At 39.1% G+C, this 20,337-nt stretch overlaps 3 non-coding genes across 3 annotated transcripts; 2 read left to right on the forward strand and 1 right to left on the reverse strand.

Moving 5' to 3' along the window:
* The first annotated feature begins 1,218 nt into the window (after nt 1-1,218).
* Nucleotides 1,219-1,359, forward strand: LOC113141708 (U4 spliceosomal RNA). Its single transcript, XR_003296785.1, has one exon. It is a non-coding gene; the product is annotated as a U4 spliceosomal RNA (small nuclear RNA).
* A 10,622-nt stretch (nt 1,360-11,981) lies between these two features.
* LOC113141701 (U4 spliceosomal RNA) lies at nt 11,982-12,122 on the reverse strand. Its single transcript, XR_003296777.1, has one exon. It is a non-coding gene; the product is annotated as a U4 spliceosomal RNA (small nuclear RNA).
* Nucleotides 12,123-18,679: 6,557 nt separating this feature from the next.
* On the forward strand, nt 18,680-18,820 carry LOC113141702 (U4 spliceosomal RNA). The gene has a single exon (XR_003296779.1). It is a non-coding gene; the product is annotated as a U4 spliceosomal RNA (small nuclear RNA).
* The last annotated feature ends 1,517 nt before the right edge of the window (nt 18,821-20,337 follow it).

A 20,337-nucleotide genomic window follows, 5' to 3' on the forward strand; every position in this document is an offset into this window, starting at 1 on the left:
TGCCTTTGCCTTCTGCTTTTTCTGATCTATCATAGCCTCTCTGTGAGCATAAATATCCTTTAACACTGCAGCCCTCTTCTCCTCTCTCTCCTTCTGCTGCTTTGCCACTTCAGCGTCTTGTTTAGCCATTTCTTCAGAAATCTCCAGCTCTCTCTGTGCTCTAGCAGCATCCTGCTCTCTCATTCTGACTGCATATTTGTCTGTCACAGTTTTAATTGGTACCTGCCGCTTTCTGAACTTTTCTGCCAGGTGCTCTTTTTGTTGCTGCAGCATTTGTTCTTTGTCAAGCTGATGACGTTGTCTTACTTCTTCCTCCTTGGCCAGTATCTGTGCCTCTGTTTCTCTCTGCAGTTTTCTGCTGGACATCTGCTCCTGCATATGTTTCAAATACATTTTCTTTGAGTCTTGTTCTCTTTGGGCCTGATTTTTTAACTCCTGTGCAGGCAATTCATCGAGATTCCTCAGCTGATCTCTCTCTTCCTTTTCCTGCTGCATCTTTTTCTCTCTCTGTTGTCTCTTCTCCTTTATTTGCTCCGTCCAAAAAGCAGCCAGAGCCCGGTTGTGGAGTTGCTTCTTACAAGCGTCCTCCTGTTCTCGTCTCTGAGCTTCTTCACTTTCTCGAATCATCTCCAGGTTAGGCTGACTTCTCTGCTCTCTAGCAATTCTCTGTTTCTCTTGCTGATATTTGATCAGTGCCTCGTTCTCTTTCTGCACATAAGTCCTTTGGAGTGCGCTGTTGAATTTTCGGACACAGCCATTCTGGTGGAACCTCATCAAATTGTCTTTGTCGATCATTTTCTGCGTGTCCTGTTTCTGCAGTTCCCTCTCCTCTGCAGCAATTTGATTAAAATATTCCTTCTTTTCCTGTTCCTTGAGTTTTAGTTTTTCTAGACGCTTTCTTTGTTGTGTTTTCAAATAGGATTTGTCGAGTTTGGCAAACTGAGCCCGAGCATTCATGTCTACCATTTCCTGTCTGGTGTACATTTTGGACCTGGGCAGGTTGACTATTGACTGGATTTTTTCCCAGTAAGCCCTGCTCAAAATGATTTCTATAACAATATAAAGTTCCAGTAATTACATATTCATAGAGAAACACCCGATCACGAGTGAAACACATAGAGCTAATTAAACTTAAATAGTACGCCAAGCAACAACTAAGCCCTTATTTGTAAAATAGTCAATCCGAAAATAATAGATTGTTGTTTGTCTTAATTCTCCATCCTTTCGCAGTGGCAGTATTGTAGCCTATGAGGTTTGTCCGAGGCGCGATTATTGCTAGTTGAAAACTTCACCCAATACCCCGCCTTGACGACTTGAAATATAGTCGGTGATGGCAATTTTTGATGGTCTCTAAGGAGACTGATGAGTTTGTTCTATAACAATATAAAGTTCCTTAACAGTATTTATACATTCATAGAGAAACACCCGATCACGAGTGAAACACATAGAGCTAATTAAAGTTAAATAGTACGCCAAGCAACAACTAAGCCCTTATTTGTAAAACACTCAATCCGAAAATAATAGATTTGAAATATATATAAATTAGATATGTTAACTTAAAGACGGATTTTAGCGAACAAAACCTTAAAAATGTTGTGATATGAAAACTGTAGTGTAAACAGAGTAACCTACTGTTAAATAACAGTTGTAGAAATTGGGCATAAAAAAAATTTAGATTTTAAATAAATTAATTAATTTTTTAAGTGGTCATACTCACTACAAACTTACCAAGAACGATGTTCCGTAACTGCAAGCTTCTAAAGCTGATCTTCCCATTTACTCCACGCATATTCATATTCCTGGCCAGCGAGTTTGTTATTGTTGCTCTCATTATTCTCCAAACTCCATCCCTGGTGTCCGTCCCACATTTCATTGCCAATATGCTTATCTGTGAATTAGCATTTAATTGAATCATTGTTATTGTAAATTGTTAATGTAAATTATATCATTTCCCCACCCCCACTTGTTCCACATAGGAGAAATTTTGAAAAATGTTGGTACCCAGACAGCAGATGGTACCCACTGACTTCCATAATATTTTTTACCAATGTTACCTTCAACTCTCTGGTTACCAACATTCCTCAAAATGTCTTCTTTGTGTTCATCCAAAGAAACCCACTTATACAAGCTTAAAAGTAAATGATGAGTAAATTTTCATTTTTGTGTGAACTTCATTTAAGAACAAGAACAGGCATATATATTAAAACAATAAGCCTTTGGTAAGCCTAAACAAAACAGTTTAAACATTTATACATCTATATCTGGAGTATAACTGACTTACCAGTTGCATTTGAAAGTCAGGAAATTTCCTCAGTCTCTCCTCCAGGTTTTGCAGAGACTGAAGATCAGCTACTGGCAGTAGGTTTGATTCAAGACCTATGTCTTCTTCACTGACAGATTTTAGACCCTGAACTGTCCTATATATTATCTTCATTTGGTCCATCATGATCTCTTGATTTGTGAGAATGTTACGCAGGAGGGCTGAAACAAGAGCAAGAAACTAAAATAAACCACCTAAATCCATATGGTACACAAGATGTAAAAGTGGTACACAATAGTATCACATTTCCCAATGAACAAATACTTACAAGTATCAAGAAAAGTTTGAGGTCTTAATGGTCCATGTGGCTGGTGGTAAACATTCCCTCTCTGATGCATATCAGGGGAAGTGCAGCTTTTCTGCAGTGGGTCAGGGGGAGTATGACCTCTCTCAAACAAGTCAGGAGAAATACTGCTTCTCTGATTCGGGTCAGGAGAAGTGTGGACTTTCTGAAACAGGTGAGCAGTTGTGTGGCTTCTCTGAAGTGGATCAGAGGAAGTCTGGCCTCTCTGAAATGGCTCAGCAGTTGCACCATTTCTCTGTCGTGTATCAGGGGAAGTGCAGCCTCTGTGAAACAAGTCAGCAGTGGTGTGGTTTATCTGAAGCGGGTCAGGGAAAGTATGGACTTTCTGAAATGGCTCAGTAGTTGTGCGGCTTTTCTGAAGTGGATCAGGGGAATTGCGGCCTCTCTGAAATGAGTCAGCAGTTGTTTGGCTTCTTCGAAGTGGATGAGACGAAGTCTGGCCTCTCTGAAACGGCTCAGCAGTTGCACCATTTCTCTGTTGTGAATCAGGGGAAGCGTGACCTCTCTGAAGCAGGTCACGTGGAGTGCAATCTTTGTCAAACAAGTTGGGAGAAGTACAGCTTGTGTGGAATATCTGAAGCGGGTCAGGGTTAATGTGGCTTCTCACAAGTGGATCAGCAGTTGCATCGTGTCTTCGAGGCAGGTGAGAACGTGTGTGGGTCCTCTTAGGTACGTTAGAAGCATGATGACTTTGGGAATTACGAGGGACATTTGGTAAACTATGTGGGGGTTTGCAGAAAGATAGAACAGATCATTTTCGGCATTTCACAAGTTAAATTCATCAATTACCTTACTCAAAATAACAACAACTGATACTGCCTACAAGTTTGTTGCTTTTGATTTGGCCAACACAGACTTCTGAGCAGATCCAGACTTCTGGAACGAGTGAAAGATCTTTGGAGCTCTAGGCAGTTCTTCTGTTCTGTTCAGAGAAAGAGAGAGAAGCTAAATGTAACATATTAGAAATAAGTAAACAAAAAAGAAAATTTATGGAAAGTTACCTTTTCTTTGCATTATCTTTTGACCGATCAAAACTGATTTCTTCATCCTCATCTTCTCCAGGAAAAAGTATGTTCTTCGGGCTAAATAATTACTTTGTTACTTACATATGTGCCACATGTTACAATACAGTGACTAAATGTAATCATGGATTATAAATAAAGACAACTTACTTCCTTCTTCATTTTGCTTTTATTTGGGAATCCTCTCCATCTGTTGCAAGGTCTGTGTGTTCAACAGCTTCAGGTAGTTTTAATCTTGCCTCACCGTAACTGTCTGCAAAAGATTACAATAACTAGCAGTTATATATGTGTGTGTGTTAAGACCAACGCATCAGAAACGTCTTAAAACACAATCTATAAAGTTATACTTACTTGATGTAAATATAATTCTGACCCTGTGTGGAGCCCATCCTTCCCCAGGTTGCTAATGTAATTTATTAATTTGTGTATCTTTTTTAAAATAATCTGCAGGGACACATTTGAATGGACAAAGTGAGAAGACACTTTTTTTTGGATCTGTAATTGCACACAACATGTACCACAGATACAAAGAGAGCCACAAAAAATAAACTACAGATTTACTGGACCCATGATAACAAAAAATTTATTATGTACCATGTAACTCAATAGCTGCTGAGTGGTTTGTTTAAATGCAGCAAAGGTATAACAAACTTGTCATGAAATGGCAGTCTGACATACTTTTGCACACTCTCCGCTATCTGAAAATGTTTCACAGTCATAGACAAGTTAGAAACCATGAAGATGCCTAACTCCCTAGTCGTCAAAAGTCTATTCAAAGAATGATTCTTGGCATCTGTATTCCCTACCTACAATATATTCCACTCCACTATCAACAATAATATTTTCAACCAAAACAAACCTATACTTTATTTTGATGCAGGAATCTCTATTTGTAGCTTTGATAACTGCACCATCCATGGACAACACTTTAAACTGTTTAACGTCTCCCATGAAAAACTGCGGTACTGGTCCTTCAGTATGTTCCGATTTATGATCTTTGGATGTCTGTGCTTTAAGGTTACAGTTGGAACTGGCTTCATCATTTTCAGACAACCTGCGGATAACTTGTGTCAACGGATTACGTGGGCCTCTAACCAGTTTTTTAAGATGACCCAAGAAATTCTCATACGGAAAAGATGAAAATAAGTCCAAATTACCATGGATTTTTACATCTTCACATAGATGCACCAAACCATGAAAATTGTAAACTAAAAATTCTGGTCCATATAGCCGACCAAAATGTTCAACAAAAGATACCAAAAGAGATTTGGCCAGATTGTTCATCGTCAAACAATATTCTGGACTCAGTAATATGAATACACCAACTGACAAAAGCATGAAATTGTCATATATTTGAGACTTTAACACACCCTTCAGTGCAACAGGCCCAGTGTACAGCAGGAACTGGCGAAACTCTGAAGCCTTCCACCTACTTCTTTCAGCCAGTGTACGTGGTCTTCTAGTGAACTCTGAAGGAATGTAATCCCTCAAAGAAAGCAGTCTCTCTGAAATCAAGGAAGCTTGACTGTTTGACATACGACAACGCAGGGGTCCAGGAGGACCCATCCACAAATCAAGCAGACGCCTCATAACCCCTAAACATACTAAGTGCATGTAATCGTAAGGGAAGCTGGCAACCATGTCAATATTAAGGTCAGCCAAAGGTGAGTGTTCATGGTGGTGTTCTACATCTGTATTTTGTCTAAAGCATTCATCAGTTCTACGCCTTGCATTTAAATCAGGGAATGTCATTCGATGTCCTATACGGACACCAGTTTGGTGACACTTGTCACATCCATGGTATGCGCAGTGTGATTTCACACCTTTGACAAAGGCTCGGGCTGGGGTGTCACATACAACAGAGCAAATGTTCAAAAAGAACCTCTTTCCCTGATAAACAAACCCACTGCTCAGTGACTTTAATTCACTCACCAGATGTTGCAAATACTCTGACAAAGACTTTGGTTTAGTGTTGCCACAAAAAAGACCAATCAGCACTGGTTTCTCGCTGTACCCCTGCAACATACCAAGAATGGGCCAAAACTGAGTACTACTACTTTTGAACAGGGGTAAACCGTCAAAATTCAGCTGTAATTTAAACGAGTGTCTATTTGGGACCACACACCACACCTTATTCAACAGTTCATAAAATGAATTTAGTATTCCAAAGTAGTGAAACAATCCACCTGATAAAGTTTCTATGTTGTATGTTGTTCTTGTTTTAAGTAATGTTCTCCCATCTTTTGGCAGAGAGGGATAGTGAACTTGTAAAATGCAAAGCAGGGCTGATAACGCAATCAGGGGAATGCTAAATTCAGTGGCCCAGTCAGCAAGAGAATCCCTCAAGTCATCAATAGTGTCACTGCATGCATCACTATGCTCCATTTCCTCCTCATCAGACACAAACCTATCCTTTGGAATCTGCACGTCCCCTCCATCTCTGCTGCCCTGCAACTCCTCCTCAAACCATATAGAAGTTTCATCATGTAGACGCTCTGTATAATTTCTTTCAAAGTCCTGACTGCTCAACTCAGTATCTATTGACTGTATTAGTTCATCAACTTTTTTTAATGCCCGTCTTCTCATATTGCTCCTCTCATTGTAACTCCAATTACCCTCCATACCAACAGCCTGTCTCAAATTTCTTGCTCAAGCACAGTCCTGTAGGAAAAGAGAGAAAAAAAAAGATTAACATTGAAGATGCCTATTCAACTAATCAATATTTACCTACATATGATAATACTGTAGCTCTAAAACTGTTTTATTAATAATTTTATTAGATCATAAAATGTAAGTGCTTCTAGGCCAGAGGCTTTCTTATTGTTTTATTTATGTGTACAAACATGGTTTAAAACTTTTTCATTCACCAGCCAATTTGGCTACTCAATATTTAAGTAATTACAGGCCATTCAGAAGGTCTACTAGCTGAAACTAAAATATCAAAAATATCCTGATTATCAAGGTCACAGATTACATTTAGATATAATTAAATCTTATTGTACAACCATTGAATCATTTTCAGCTTTACAAGTGAATCACTGTTACTGATTTCGCTGTGATTTTTCCTATCATTTTGACAGCATTACATTGTTCCGCACATCGGATAGAAAGCACCAGACATTCCGCAGACCGGTCTATGGTCTGTACTGGCGGTCTCAAGTCCAAGGCAGCAGTTATATTAACAGAGTTAACAAGATGTGGTTTGAAATAACCGCCAAATGCCGTTAAAAGTCGACCGTGGCGGGACTACCGCTGGCTCGGTTCATGCTCGACACTTTCTTTATGTCTTTATTAAGAAGACATAAACTGTTTTATTAATAATTTTGTTAGATCATAAAATGTAAGTGCTTCTAGGCCAGAGGCTTTCTTATTGTTTTATTTAGGTGTACAAACAGGGTTTAAAACATTTTCATTCGCCAGCCAATTTGGCTACTCAATATTTAAGTTATTACAGGCCATTCAGAAGGTCTACTAGCTGAAACTAAAATATCAAAAATATCCTGATTATCAAGGTCTTTATTTCTTTATTGTTCTATACAGAATAATAAAGAAGAAGACAAAGAAAGTGTCGAGCATGAACCGAGCCAGCGGTAGTCCCGCCACGGTCGATTTTTAACAGCATTTGGCGGTTATTTCAAACCACATCTTGTTAACTCTGTTAATTTCAATTCCTCATTTAAAAAAAAACAAATATTAATGCAAAAGTCTTAAATCTTGTCATTGATATTTGTCCAGGTTAAATAAAAATACTACAGTAAGAGAGTAGTACACACATGGCATCGAAGACTTGATCTGTCTCGGCAGGAGTGCAAAGAGACCACGTATCTACAATATCTAATATGTATTATTATGTATTTTAATATTATATTATATATTAGGTTAGTTGTACACAACATACAACTTTCCTTACCTGAACAGCGGTTGCCTGACAGACTTCTTCACTCTTCAGCGGGAGAAAACTAATTTCAACCGACGCTGTGTCACGTGAACCTCATCCACCAACCAGAAAACCTGCCGTTACCATGGAGATCGCACCAAAATAAAAAAATCGACCGCCAAGTTCTAACGTTACATATTTTCAAATAAACTACGATTTAGGAAAAATGTTATATATTTAGTAAGATTATAGATTTTGTGGCACTTAAACTAAAAAGTATTGAAAATATAGACAATTTCATTAGATTTTTTTTTAAAAATATAAATTTACAAAAACTAATTAAAATAAATACATAAATAATACTTCGTAAGCTAATTCAAATTTATTGATTATTTAATTTTGTGAACATTGCTGAAAAGTAAACACTATTAATTATTTTTCATTTTTATAATCATAGCTTTTTTGAGAATCTTGCCCAGCAGGCCTAATCCAGTACACAAAGTATGGCCCATAATCGCTACACTGATCTGGGTCACTCACCTCCCATCCACAATCGGCCCAAATGTAGTCCGGCGTCATGCAGGCAGTGCCATCATTGCCACCCATGGCCCACAGTTGGCTGACATGATGCATGCCATTGCCGGCAACACGCCAGCAGTGCCATTATTACGCCACATTTGGGCCAAGTCCGTTTGCTATGTGGGTTCTGATCCCATAAATGTATTTGTATAGTTAGGTGTTGTGTAAATATGGTTATGTTGAAATTGACATAGGTATAGATCCACAAGTCAATACTGTCTACATATACAGAACGTAATGTATTTAATTAAGTAATATGTCATACAATTGTAATTCTGATATAAATATATCAGAGTAATATTATAAAGGATATGTATAATATAGAGATATACCAATATGCGTGGCATACGTACCATACATGTACGTAGCTTTTAACATGACTTTGATATATATATATATATATATATATGTAATACGTTATACTATAGATGATGATTTGTAACACCCAAAGTCAAGTAATTATTATGATTTGGTTTCAATATATGAATCTACATACTATATAGGGTGATATTGAAATACATTGTATTTCATATGTTAATAGAAATTATTAATTTGGTCCCATATATTATATATACTAATTCATGAACAATTCCGTTAATACGTGATTTATTTGTATGTATAAATATATTGTATGTTATTGTAAATAGGTTTTATACGTAGTTGTTGGTTTTATGTATAACATAAAACATATACAAATTTGTATACATGTAGATATTGACCACTTTGTCAATCATGATATATCCAATTATACTGGATATATCATGTATCTATGTATTATATAGCTCATGTACCCTATAACTACATAAACAATATAACAACATGTATAACAATGTATATACAACCTATTTTATTCAAACTCTATTAATATAATATTTATTTATAACTCTGAGCCTCACCAGAGAGGTGAGGTTTCCCTAAAGAGAAATAGTGAAATGATATGTGCATTGTTTGAAGCTACAATGGGATTTTCTCACAAAAAAGTCAGACAATGCTCTTTCTATGGAGACTGTGCTGGTGCACATGAGTATGATGCTTACAACTTATCAATATTACATTACAATTTAAGGTTACCAAATAATTGAATATTTGTGAATATTACTGTCAGGACTGGGGAAACGGATATAAGTTTCGGACCAAAGATTTGCCCACACAGGTACTTATAGTTCCACTCAAGACTTTATTAACTGGACTAGGAAAAACAAGAACAAATCTCAAGGCAAAAGGGGACAGGTCTAGGCAGGGTAACTAGGACAAAAACATGAACAGGACACAAGGAACCAAAGCAGGAGGGTCTACGTGAAAACATGAACATAGGACACTGACATGGACACGAGAGCACAAGGCCGGAGGGATCTGGGTCACACACACCAGGGGAGACACACCAGATCACACAGACACTTGAACAAGAGAACGAGGAATCAGGGCATGAAGGTCTGGGTCACACACACTACTTGGGAGACGCACCAGACCACAAGAGAACAAGAACACAACAAGGGAGTTACAACAGGAGGTAGTCTGGGTCACACACAACTGGGGAGACGCACCAGACTACAAGGAAACATGAGCATAGAGACAGGGAGTCAAGACACATAAAGTACAGAAACATAGACACGAGGCTAACAGGGCAAGAGGGACAGGGTCACACACAATTAAGGAGACGCACCAGACACTCAGGGAAACAGAAGCAAGGCTACAGGGAATCAGGACGTGAAAACACAAGGGCATAGAACATGGCACGAGACAGCGACACAAGAACAGTGGACATGGGAGGAGAACAGAAAACAAAATGAAGGAAGCAGAATACTTAACTTAGAGCTGAGGGAACAAAGGTAATCCAGAAACAAAACTCCAAAAGAAAACAAGAATCAGATAGGCTCAATCGATGTCTTAACAAAACAGAACAGACAACCCGGCAACTAAAACAAGGAACAACCAAGGTATATAAAGGCACAAAACAAGAACCAGGTGAAAACAATCAACAAATTAGGTCAACGTAAAGGAAACAGAGATAACCAAAAACCAGTTCCTGTCAGGATCCTCCAAAATAAAAGAAAACGGAAGTCCAGTGAAATGGATCCTGACAATTACAATAACTACAATTGTTACTAAATATACATATAACAGTACAGTTACCAATATTGTTACTAATATAACACAGCGTATTTATAGCGTCGGTGTTTGCGCACTTAGCATTGTAATGATGTTAATCTCTAAAAAAAAAAAAAAAGCAAAATATAATCCCAGCAAAACTAATATGTAATTGATGTATTCAAGGATAATACCTATTAATATACATGTCATGTACTTGTGTACATGACAAAACAAGAAAGTAATGTGCTTTACATTATTATAATATATGTATTATATATGGTACAACAGATATACAATAGAATGTTATATGAATGTTAACATAAGTAGTATATATTATATATACTTTTGATGCCCAATTACTTTATACATACATAAACTGTAACATATATGTACATAATACTTATAATGTTATAAGGGGTTATGTTAGCAATGAATATTGCACCCCCATTATCCATGTTATATATTTGTATACATTATGGTGATAACATACATAAGTATACATACAAACAGTATACATACAAACAGAACATTATATGATAAATATACATATAACACTATACAATTAACATATTGTTAATTGTATAGTGTATATATCATGTATCAGTAGATACATGATATATACATATATCATGTATTTTATTACCAATTACATGATAGAATACATGTAATTGATTATGGAGAATTGGGCACAGGTTGTCCACTTACAAACTTACAAATGGATATATTTGGTATATCGGTATGTATCATATTATGGAGATATAATAGCATATATCCATATAGCAATATTTATACCTCTTTCATGACATGCTTTCCTTGTTGTTTTGACGTGTTTCTGTCGTCGAGTGTCTGAGCTCTGCATTTCTTCTTTCAGGTTAGAAAAAATATGTCGTCATCCAGGGAGGCTCATGGGAAAACAGACCAGGCTGTGTCAGCCAACCATGTAGTGTTGAGCTGTTTGCTATTACTGATTACTTTAATTAAAATTTGTGTGGAGATTTAGCTACATCATCAGCTGATAAACAAGTAGATACATGATGTAATTTATGATGTCAAAAATAAATGTAATTTTTTTGCTGAGATGGAGACGTCCTATAAGATCACACCAGCTGCTGCTACCTTGAATGCTCACCAAACCAGCTCCATCACACCTGTTTAAACTGCAATAGTTCATGGGGATATGATAAAAAAAAAAGCTAATAACTGGATCCTGAGTTAAAATGGCTGTTTGAATTTTGTACATTTAATGTTTTATTCAAAGGATTTTCAAGGATATTGAGTGTGAACATAATAAGGATATAGTAAATGCTCCAGACAGATTATTGTTACCAGTTCTAATCAATAGCATGTCACTGTTTTCCTCCAGTGTTCATTCTTTCTCCTCCCCAAATGTTATTTTCATGTCCTTTCTCATGTTTCTCCTCTTTTGTCTCTGAAATAGCCTATGACATTACCTTTCACTAATATATTGTAATGCCCCGTTATAGTCACAGCCGGCAGACGCTCTTTTGTCACTTTCCTTTATTAATTTGCTTTAGTCAGAACAAGTAACAGGCTACTGTTCCATCCGTAGCGACGCCAAGTCCCTCAAACCGAACAGCTCTTTCCCTGCTCTTCTCCTCTCCTCCCCGTCTCACCTCCCTCTAGCTCCCCCTAGCGACTCCCCAAAGAACACCCCGAACAAGACACAACAACGTGGAGTCATAATACAATTGAGATTAGTTTCAGTTGCTGAAGTTACTAATTAACTTCAGTTTTAATATCGAAGTTATTGTTGAACAAACTCATCAGTCTCCTTAGAGACCATCAAAAATTGCCATCACCGACTATATTTCAAGTCGTCAAGGCGGGGTATTGGGTAAAGTTTTCAACTAGCAATAATCGCGCCTCGGACAAACCTCATAGGCTACGATACTGCCACTGCGAAAGGATGGAGAACTAAGACAGACAACAATGGGGTGTCTCAGGGCCGGACCCCTCTCTGTTAGGGTCTGATCTCTTCAACTTAGACTTTGAGCTCGATTATGGGGTGTTTCCCTTTTGAAGGTCACTGCACTAGTTCTATGTGTTTCAAATGTTTGTTGTAATCTTTACCCGCTGGTAAAGAAAATGGATGGGCTGTACGCAAAATTTTAAAAAACTGAGTTCCTTAACCAGGGTGACAGGGATCTGCTGGAGCCCATCCCAGCTCTCCCATTATTTTAGGACCACATGATTTGTGGTCATATTGGTTCACAAACATTTTTGATCTACTCCATTTTAACATCAATGTGCAATTCCATTCTGAGCTGATTTAAAAATAAAAAGATCATGAGATGAGAAAAACTTTATTACAAAGAGAAATGCAGGTAGTCTTGTAGTGAAAGTAATTAGTACTGAGTAGTAACAGTAGTCAGTAACAGTCCAGTTCATGTTGGTCAGATGTTGGTCACCTCTCTGATGTTGTGCTGCAGATTTTCCTCTATTTTAAATCGCAGTACAGTCATCTCAAGGCACTTTACAAAAAACCACTGAGTCTCATTCCAGCTACAGATAGGATGGTAAATATTTATGTCACGCTCACGTCTTCACATCACAAAATAATACCACGCTCCACTCTGAAAAGAGCCGTGCCCTGGTCGTTGGCGATGATTTCTACTTTTCCATGCTGGAAAACCCCCACACAGGAGTAGGTGGTGCCCAGATCAATGCCGATCGCTACACCTTTGGCTGCAGACATTGTCACTGGATGTCACCTGTCAAGCAATTAGACTACATTTTAGTCACGACTCAAAGGAACCAATCTCTGATAGAAAATACACCAGAATATTTAACCTCCTATGACCTGGCGTCCACATACATGGACATCATATTTTTTGTTATCTGCACTGTAAAACGTCATTTTGTGTGTCTTTCACAAAGGTTAAGTCTGATCCAACTGTTCCCACAGACAAAAAGGATGTTCCTATTTTGGAGTAGTAGTTTTGGAGCATTACAAAAAAACAAAAACAAAAGCAATAACAAAACATAAGCACATTATTTATTGGGCACATCTAACCCCAAATAGCTAAAAGAAATCTAAAATGCAAGCCAAACCAAAGCTTGGGTCTTAGGAGGTTAAGCTTATATATAACAAAACATGTTGATGAGGTCAGCCTATCCCCTTTGTTCTACTTATTCTATTATAAAATAAAATTGCCTATAGGCATACACATTATTACAGTGATGGACTTCTCAAAATACTTTTAAACATTTATCATTAAAATTTGGGGTAAATACAACAAAACATTTGTAACTTGCTCATCCTCAACCTTTTTCTACTTATAGTACATTATTTTAAGATTCAATACAGGTACGAATTTATCAAACATTAATGTCATCAAACTTTTAAACAATTTAAACTCGTTTTCCTCTCAGAAATAAAGGATGAACTTACAGTTTAATGTTGAGGGGTCGCGGCTCTGTAGAGGACTGGTCTTCTTCGCTGGATCTTCTGTTGCGCTCTGATCCGTTTCTCAGACTGTGCATGCTCTCCAACCAGCAGCTTTTTTCTTAGGATGTTAACATCTCACTCTTTCTAGACGTTTCACTCACAGTAAAGTAAAGATTACTGTGAAGTAAAGTTAGCAGCTCTGGCAGTTACGACTTCCTGTTAGTCATGTCAAAATAAAATTCCAAAAGTCTGAGCTAGATTGTGTTTGTCCTCGTCTTCTTTTTATTGGCTATATAGTTTTTTTCTTTCACATTAATAAAATACACTTTATTGGCCAATGTATCCTCACCTATTTTGACAGACCACACAGAAAGATCCTGGGTCAAGCCCTGAACTTTCTGGCTTTTAAGGGCCAGTCCTAAGTCCTACACCTCTTTAGCGGTGTGAAATCTGCTTAGTAGGCTGTGTTGTTGATCACGTGAGCATGTGGAAACGATGTGACTGGATTACTTATATATTATATATATTTATGAAGGGCGACAAATATTGTGTCAGGCATTAATGTAGTTTTTATATTATTTTTATTATTTTGAAAATCCGTTGCTCGCTGGCTCTGAATGCACATGCAGATAAACCATGGGTGACGGGAGGGGTGGCATCTTGATCAGGAGCGTCTCACCCAATGAGAGCACGTAGGTTGGACTGCTGCAGCGTTCAGAGGAACCGGAAATAAAAAGAACTGTCAGGTAAACAAAAATGTTATGATTGTGGCTCTGGACTGTGGGTAATTTTTTTTCCTATAACAAATAGTATAAAACGTTTAATACACTGACAGTGGCAAATAGCTTTGGTTTTATATTGAAAAAAATTATTTAACTGCTGCTGTGTGAAGGAAATATTGCTGATAAAAACTACATTACTTGCTAATACTAATCACTAAGTATTAAACTTAATTCCCTTATTAGTCCCACAATGGGGAAATTCCACACACACACACACACACACACACACACACACACACACACACTCGGAGCAGTGGGCAGCCAATGCTGCGGCGCCCGGGGATCAGTTGGGGGTCCGGTCCTTGCTCAAGGGTCTCACCTCAGTCGTGGCATTGAGGGTGGACGCCAGGACGCTGGCTGTTCACTCTGCCCACCGGCAATTCCTGCCGGACCTGTGACTTTCAGGTTACAAGTCCAACTCCCTATCCATTAGGCCACGACTGCTCCACTAATCACTAAGTATTACTAATTACTAAGTATTACTAATCGCTAAGTATTACTAATCGCTAAGTATTACTAATTACTAAGTATTACTAATCGCTAAGTATTACTGATCGCTAAGTATTACTAATCACTAAGTATTACTAATCACTAAGTATTAGTAATCGTGATTAAAAATTTGAATCGTTGGTCAGCACTAATGGGACAGCAGTTATTAGCATAATAGAACAGAATAAAAATAGATTTCCATTTAATTCAATGAAGCTCAATAAAATTTTATTTACAGATACTGACATACCATCTATAAAAATATATGTAAAAACAATAAAGTAATCTCAACAAATGTCATATATTAAGGTGAAGCATTTGGAATACTATAAGGAAAGCGCCAAGAAAATCGTTTTGATCAAGTACTTGGCGGCGGCGGGGAGGAAAAACTTCCTGTAACGGAAGAAACCTCCTACAGAACAGGCTCAGTTTGGGTGGCCATCTGCCTTGACTGGTCGGGGTGACCGGAGAGTTTACTTGCTTGTTTTGTTTTGCTTGTTTTTGCCAGTTGGGATGGGTGGGAGGCGTATCTGTGCCACAGGGAGCTTAAGTGGCTCCAGCTTCTTGACTGTCTGGTGTTCCTTGGTTATTCTGGGTAATTTCTGTCCTGTACCTTTAGCCTGGTAGCTGGGCTGCTTCACAACTAACTCCCCTGTGGCAGACTTTAACTTCGGTGCTGTGGAAATTGGTGGCAAGTGAATGGGTGGCTTAGCCACTTTACTGCGCTGCATACGTTTGCTAGTTTTACTTGTGTCTTTGATGAAGTTGCCAGGCTCCTCACCATCTAAAAGGAAGCCATGCCCTCCTGTTCTTACTGCTAAAAGCACTGCAGCATTTCTTTGACTTGCTGCTGCCTTGTCAATTTCACTCTGGATGTAGTCCTGGAGCTGCTTCTTCCGCGCTGCAGCCTGTTCAGCATCCCTCACCTCAGCGTCGTGTTCCTCTCTCTTCAGCTTTTCATAGTGGGCACGCTTTAAAGCTGCCAGATTGTCATTAAAGATCTGGCACTGCTTATTATTTTCCCGTTTGCGCTGAGCTTCTAGCATTTGTTTTTCTAGAAACAGCCTGTCAGCCTCTTTCTGGGCCTGAAAGCAGTTCTGGATGGTCTCTTTCTCTGCCTTTGCCTTCTGCTTTTTCTGATCTATCATAGCCTCTCTGTGAGCATAAATATCCTTTAACACTGCAGCCCTCTTCTCCTCTCTCTCCTTCTGCTGCTTTGCCACTTCAGCGTCTTGTTTAGCCATTTCTTCAGAAATCTCCAGCTCTCTCTGTGCTCTAGCAGCATCCTGCTCTCTCATTCTGACTGCATATTTGTCTGTCACAGTTTTAATGGGTATCTGCCGCTTTCTGAACTTTTCTGCCAGGTGCTCTTTTTGTTGCTGCAGCATTTGTTCTTTGTCAAGCTGATGACGTTGTCTTACTTCTTCCTCCTTGTCCAGTATCTGTGCCTCTGTTTCTCTCTGCAGTTTTCTGCTGGACATCTGCTCCTGCATATGTCTCAAATACATTTTCTTTGAGTCTTGTTCTCTTTGGGCCTGATTTTTTAACTCCTGTGCAGGCAATTCATCGAGATTCCTCAGCTGATCACTCTCTTCCTTTTCCTGCTGCATCTTTTTCTCTCTCTGTCGTCTCTTCTCCTTTATTTGCTCTGTCCAAAAAGCAGCCAGAGCCCGGTCGTGGAGTTGCTTCTTACAAGCGTCCTCCTGTTCTCGTCTCTGAGCTTCTTCACTTTCTCGAATCATCTCCAGGTTAGGCTGACTTCTCTGCTCTCTAGCAATTCTCTGTTTCTCTTGCTGATATTTGATCAGTGCCTCGTTCTCTTTCTGCACATAAGTCCTTTGGAGTGCGCTGTTGAATTTTCGGACACAGCCATTCTGGTGGAACCTCATCAAATTGGCTTTGTCGATCATTTTCTGCGTGTCCTGTTTCTGCAGTTCCCTCTCCTCTGCAGCAATTTGATTAAAATATTCCTTCTTTTCCTGTTCCTTGAGTTTTAGTTTTTCTAGACGCTTTCTTTGTTGTGTTTTTAAATAAGATTTGTCGAGTTTGGCAAACTGAGCCCGAGCATTCATGTCTACCATTTCCTGTCTGGTGTACATTTTGGACCTGGGCAGGTTGACTATTGACTGGATTCTTTCCCAGTAAGCCCTGCTCAAAATGATTTCTTCTGTTGGAAGCATTTTACACTTTGTCTAACACACTTTTTTAGAAGAGTCGTGCTGTCTGGTGTTTGGCTGTGGTTTGACTTCTGTGGACGTGTAGAGTTTGGATGCTTTGACTGCTGATGAGGTCATCATGTGACGTCATCTGCTTTGATGAATGTGTCCTTCGCTTAGCCCCGCCCCTTAGTTACTGTTGCTATGCGTTTCAAGCTCTATTTGTCCTAGCTGATTTCCTGTTATCAAACAAAGTGGAGGAGTGATAATAAAAGTACTTTTTATGCGGCACGGCTCTTTTCAGAGTGGAGCGTGGTATTATTTTGTGATGTGAAGACGTGAGCGTGACATAAATATTTACCATCCTATCTGTAACTGGAATGAGACTCAGTGGTTTTTTGTAAAGTGCCTTGAGATGACTGTACTGCGATTTAAAATAGAGGACAATCTGCAGCACAACATCAGAGAGGTGTGGAGGGGAAATAACAAATTCACAGGCTACAAAATGGGTGATGTGGACAGAGCCAGTGAACTAAACAAGTTCTTCAGCAGGTTTAACACAAATGCCCCAGCCATTCTTCATTTTCAGTGTCTCCTTTATCTCTTTCTCTTCTACCTGTGTGCATCTCCACCACCGCAGCTACGCTCCCTCCTTCACCTGGGAACACTCCACAATCTGTCACAGTAACAACTGGGGTGATGCTGCAGCTGCAAAGACTGTGCTGTGGGAAGGCAGCTGGCCCAGATGGCCCAGTGTATGTCCAAGGCTGCTTAAGGACTGTACTGCCCAACTGTGTGAGCCTCTACAGAGGATCTTTAACCTGAGTCTACAGTTGGGGAGGGTCCCGGCTCCCTGGAAAACAGAGCATTGTTCCATTATCTGAAGTGTCCAGCTGAACTGAATGACTACAGGTCGGTGGCTCACACATCACATATTATGAAGGTCCTGGAGAGGATGATTCTCAAGGTTAAACAGGCAATAGAGTCCCTGCAGTTTGCTTACAGAGAACCCATTAGTGTGGATGCTGTCCTCTATATGTTTCACCATGTCTCATCTGGAAAAAGCTGGAAGTTATGTGAGGATGTGGGGTTTGGACTGGCCACTTAGGTCTTTCGATGTCTGCAGGAGATCCTTCATCCCCACTGTCCTCAGGCTCTGCAACACCTGGCAGTTCACTGACCAACATGAACTGGACTGTTACTGACTACTGTTACTACTCAGTACTAATTACTTTCACTACAAGACTACCTGCATTTCTCTTTGTAATAAAGTTTTTCTCATCTCATGATCTTTTTATTTTTAAATCAGCTCAGAATGGAATTGCACATTGATGTTAAAATGGAGTAGATCAAAAATGTTTGTGAACCAATATGACCACAAATCATGTGGTGCTAAAATAATGGGAGAGCTGGGATGGGCTCCAGCAGATCCCTGTCACCCTGGTTAAGGAATAAGCGGGTATAGAAAATGGATGGGCTGTACGCAAAATTTTAAAAAACTGAGTTACAACAAACATTTGAAACACAAATAGTGACCTTCAAAAGGGAAACACCCCATAATCGAGCTCAAAGTCTAAGTTGAAGAGATCAGACCCTAACAGAGAGGGGTCCGGCCCTGAGACACCCCATTGTTGTTTATCTTAGATCTCCATCCTTTCGCAGTGGCAGTATCGTAGCCTATGAGGTTTGTCCGAGGCGCGATTATTGCTAGTTGAAAACTTTACCCAATACCCCGCCTTGACGACTTGAAATATAGTCGGTGATGGCAATTTTTGATGGTCTCTAAGGAGACTGATGAGTTTGTTCAATAATAACTTCAATATTAAAACTGAAGTTAATTAGTAATTTCAGCAACTGAAACTAATCTCAATTGTATTATGACTCCACGTTGTTGTGTCTTGTTCGGGGTGTTCTTTGGGGAGTCGCTAGGGGGAGCTAGAGGGAGGTGAGACGGGGAGGAGAGGAGAAGAGCAGGGAAAGAGCTGTTCGGTTTGAGGGACTTGGCGCCGCTACGGATGGAACAGTAGCCTGTTACTTGTTCTGACTAAAGCAAATTAATAAAGGAAAGTGACAAAAGAGCGTCTGCCGGCTGTGAATATAACGGGGCATTACAATATATTAGTGAAAGGTAATGTCATAGGCTATTTCAGAGACAAAAGAGGAGAAACATGAGAAAGGACATGAAAATAACATTTGGGGAGGAGAAAGAATGAAAACTGGAGGAAAACAGTGACAAAGGAGGAGAAAAGGAGGAAAGACATGAAAACAATAACAGAAGAAGAAAATATAGGGATGACAGAAGAAACAATGTAAGACATGAGAAAAAAGATTCAAGAACGAGAAAGTAAACAGAAGAGCAGGAGTGATACAAGGGTAATACATTGCTGTGTGAGGTCGAAGAAGGTGCTGCTGAAGTTGACCCGTCAATCCATGGAGAAATATATACCTTTGAAGAAGAAAACATAAAAAACGCGAATTGTCCTTTTGAAATAGCAAACAGAAACAGCGCAAATCTGTTGAGAAATTAAAAGAAACAAGATTACTAGACACGTGGTATAATCATAAACTCAACCAAATAATAGGCTATTAGAATAAGGAAATCCAACGAGGATAAAATCTGACCACGCTGTGGATGATATAACGTTTGGATTTGACGAGATGACGAGAAAACATGACAGTCCTTGGGCTGATTAGTCCTGGTCGATGATTGACAACTGTAATCGAAATCAATGAGTTTAAAAGTCATGATTGCTGTCACGAAAAAAGTGGAAAAAACGTGTCTGCGTGCCAGAAACAAATGATTAAATTTCGTGACATAGTCACGAAATGATATGAGCCCGAGTTGAATTACTACCTAAAGCTTTAAATGATTATGAATCTGAAATGATTCTGTGGAATTCACTAATATAAAAAAGACAGATTCAGTGTATATCACAATCCAGTATCGTGTCCGAGTCTCTGAGTGAAAGAGCCGGTCATTTCGTCATCTTTTCAGTCTACATAACGGGACGATAATTTTCGTAAAGGTTGTTGTTGCTAAATATGAATATTGCTATGTCTTGCTAGACACCGTTCTTCTCACACTGCCTTGGTTCTCGCGATAGCTCGTACGTCGGTGAGTGCAGGTCGTTGACAGCAGCTGTTCAAACCGCTGGATTTTGATGAATGAGACGGTGACAGCATGAAAAACAAATGGGGTGGGGAGGAGTAGTCCAACTACTCCCCCTGGGACTTTCACCCAACTCCTTCACAAACAAACAAAACAAATTAATGCCGACCCGAGACCCTGATACCACTCCACCTTAAAG

The sequence above is a fragment of the Mastacembelus armatus genome, chromosome 8 (assembly GCF_900324485.2).
Source record: "Mastacembelus armatus chromosome 8, fMasArm1.2, whole genome shotgun sequence".
Classification (NCBI taxonomy): Eukaryota; Metazoa; Chordata; class Actinopteri; order Synbranchiformes; family Mastacembelidae; genus Mastacembelus; species Mastacembelus armatus.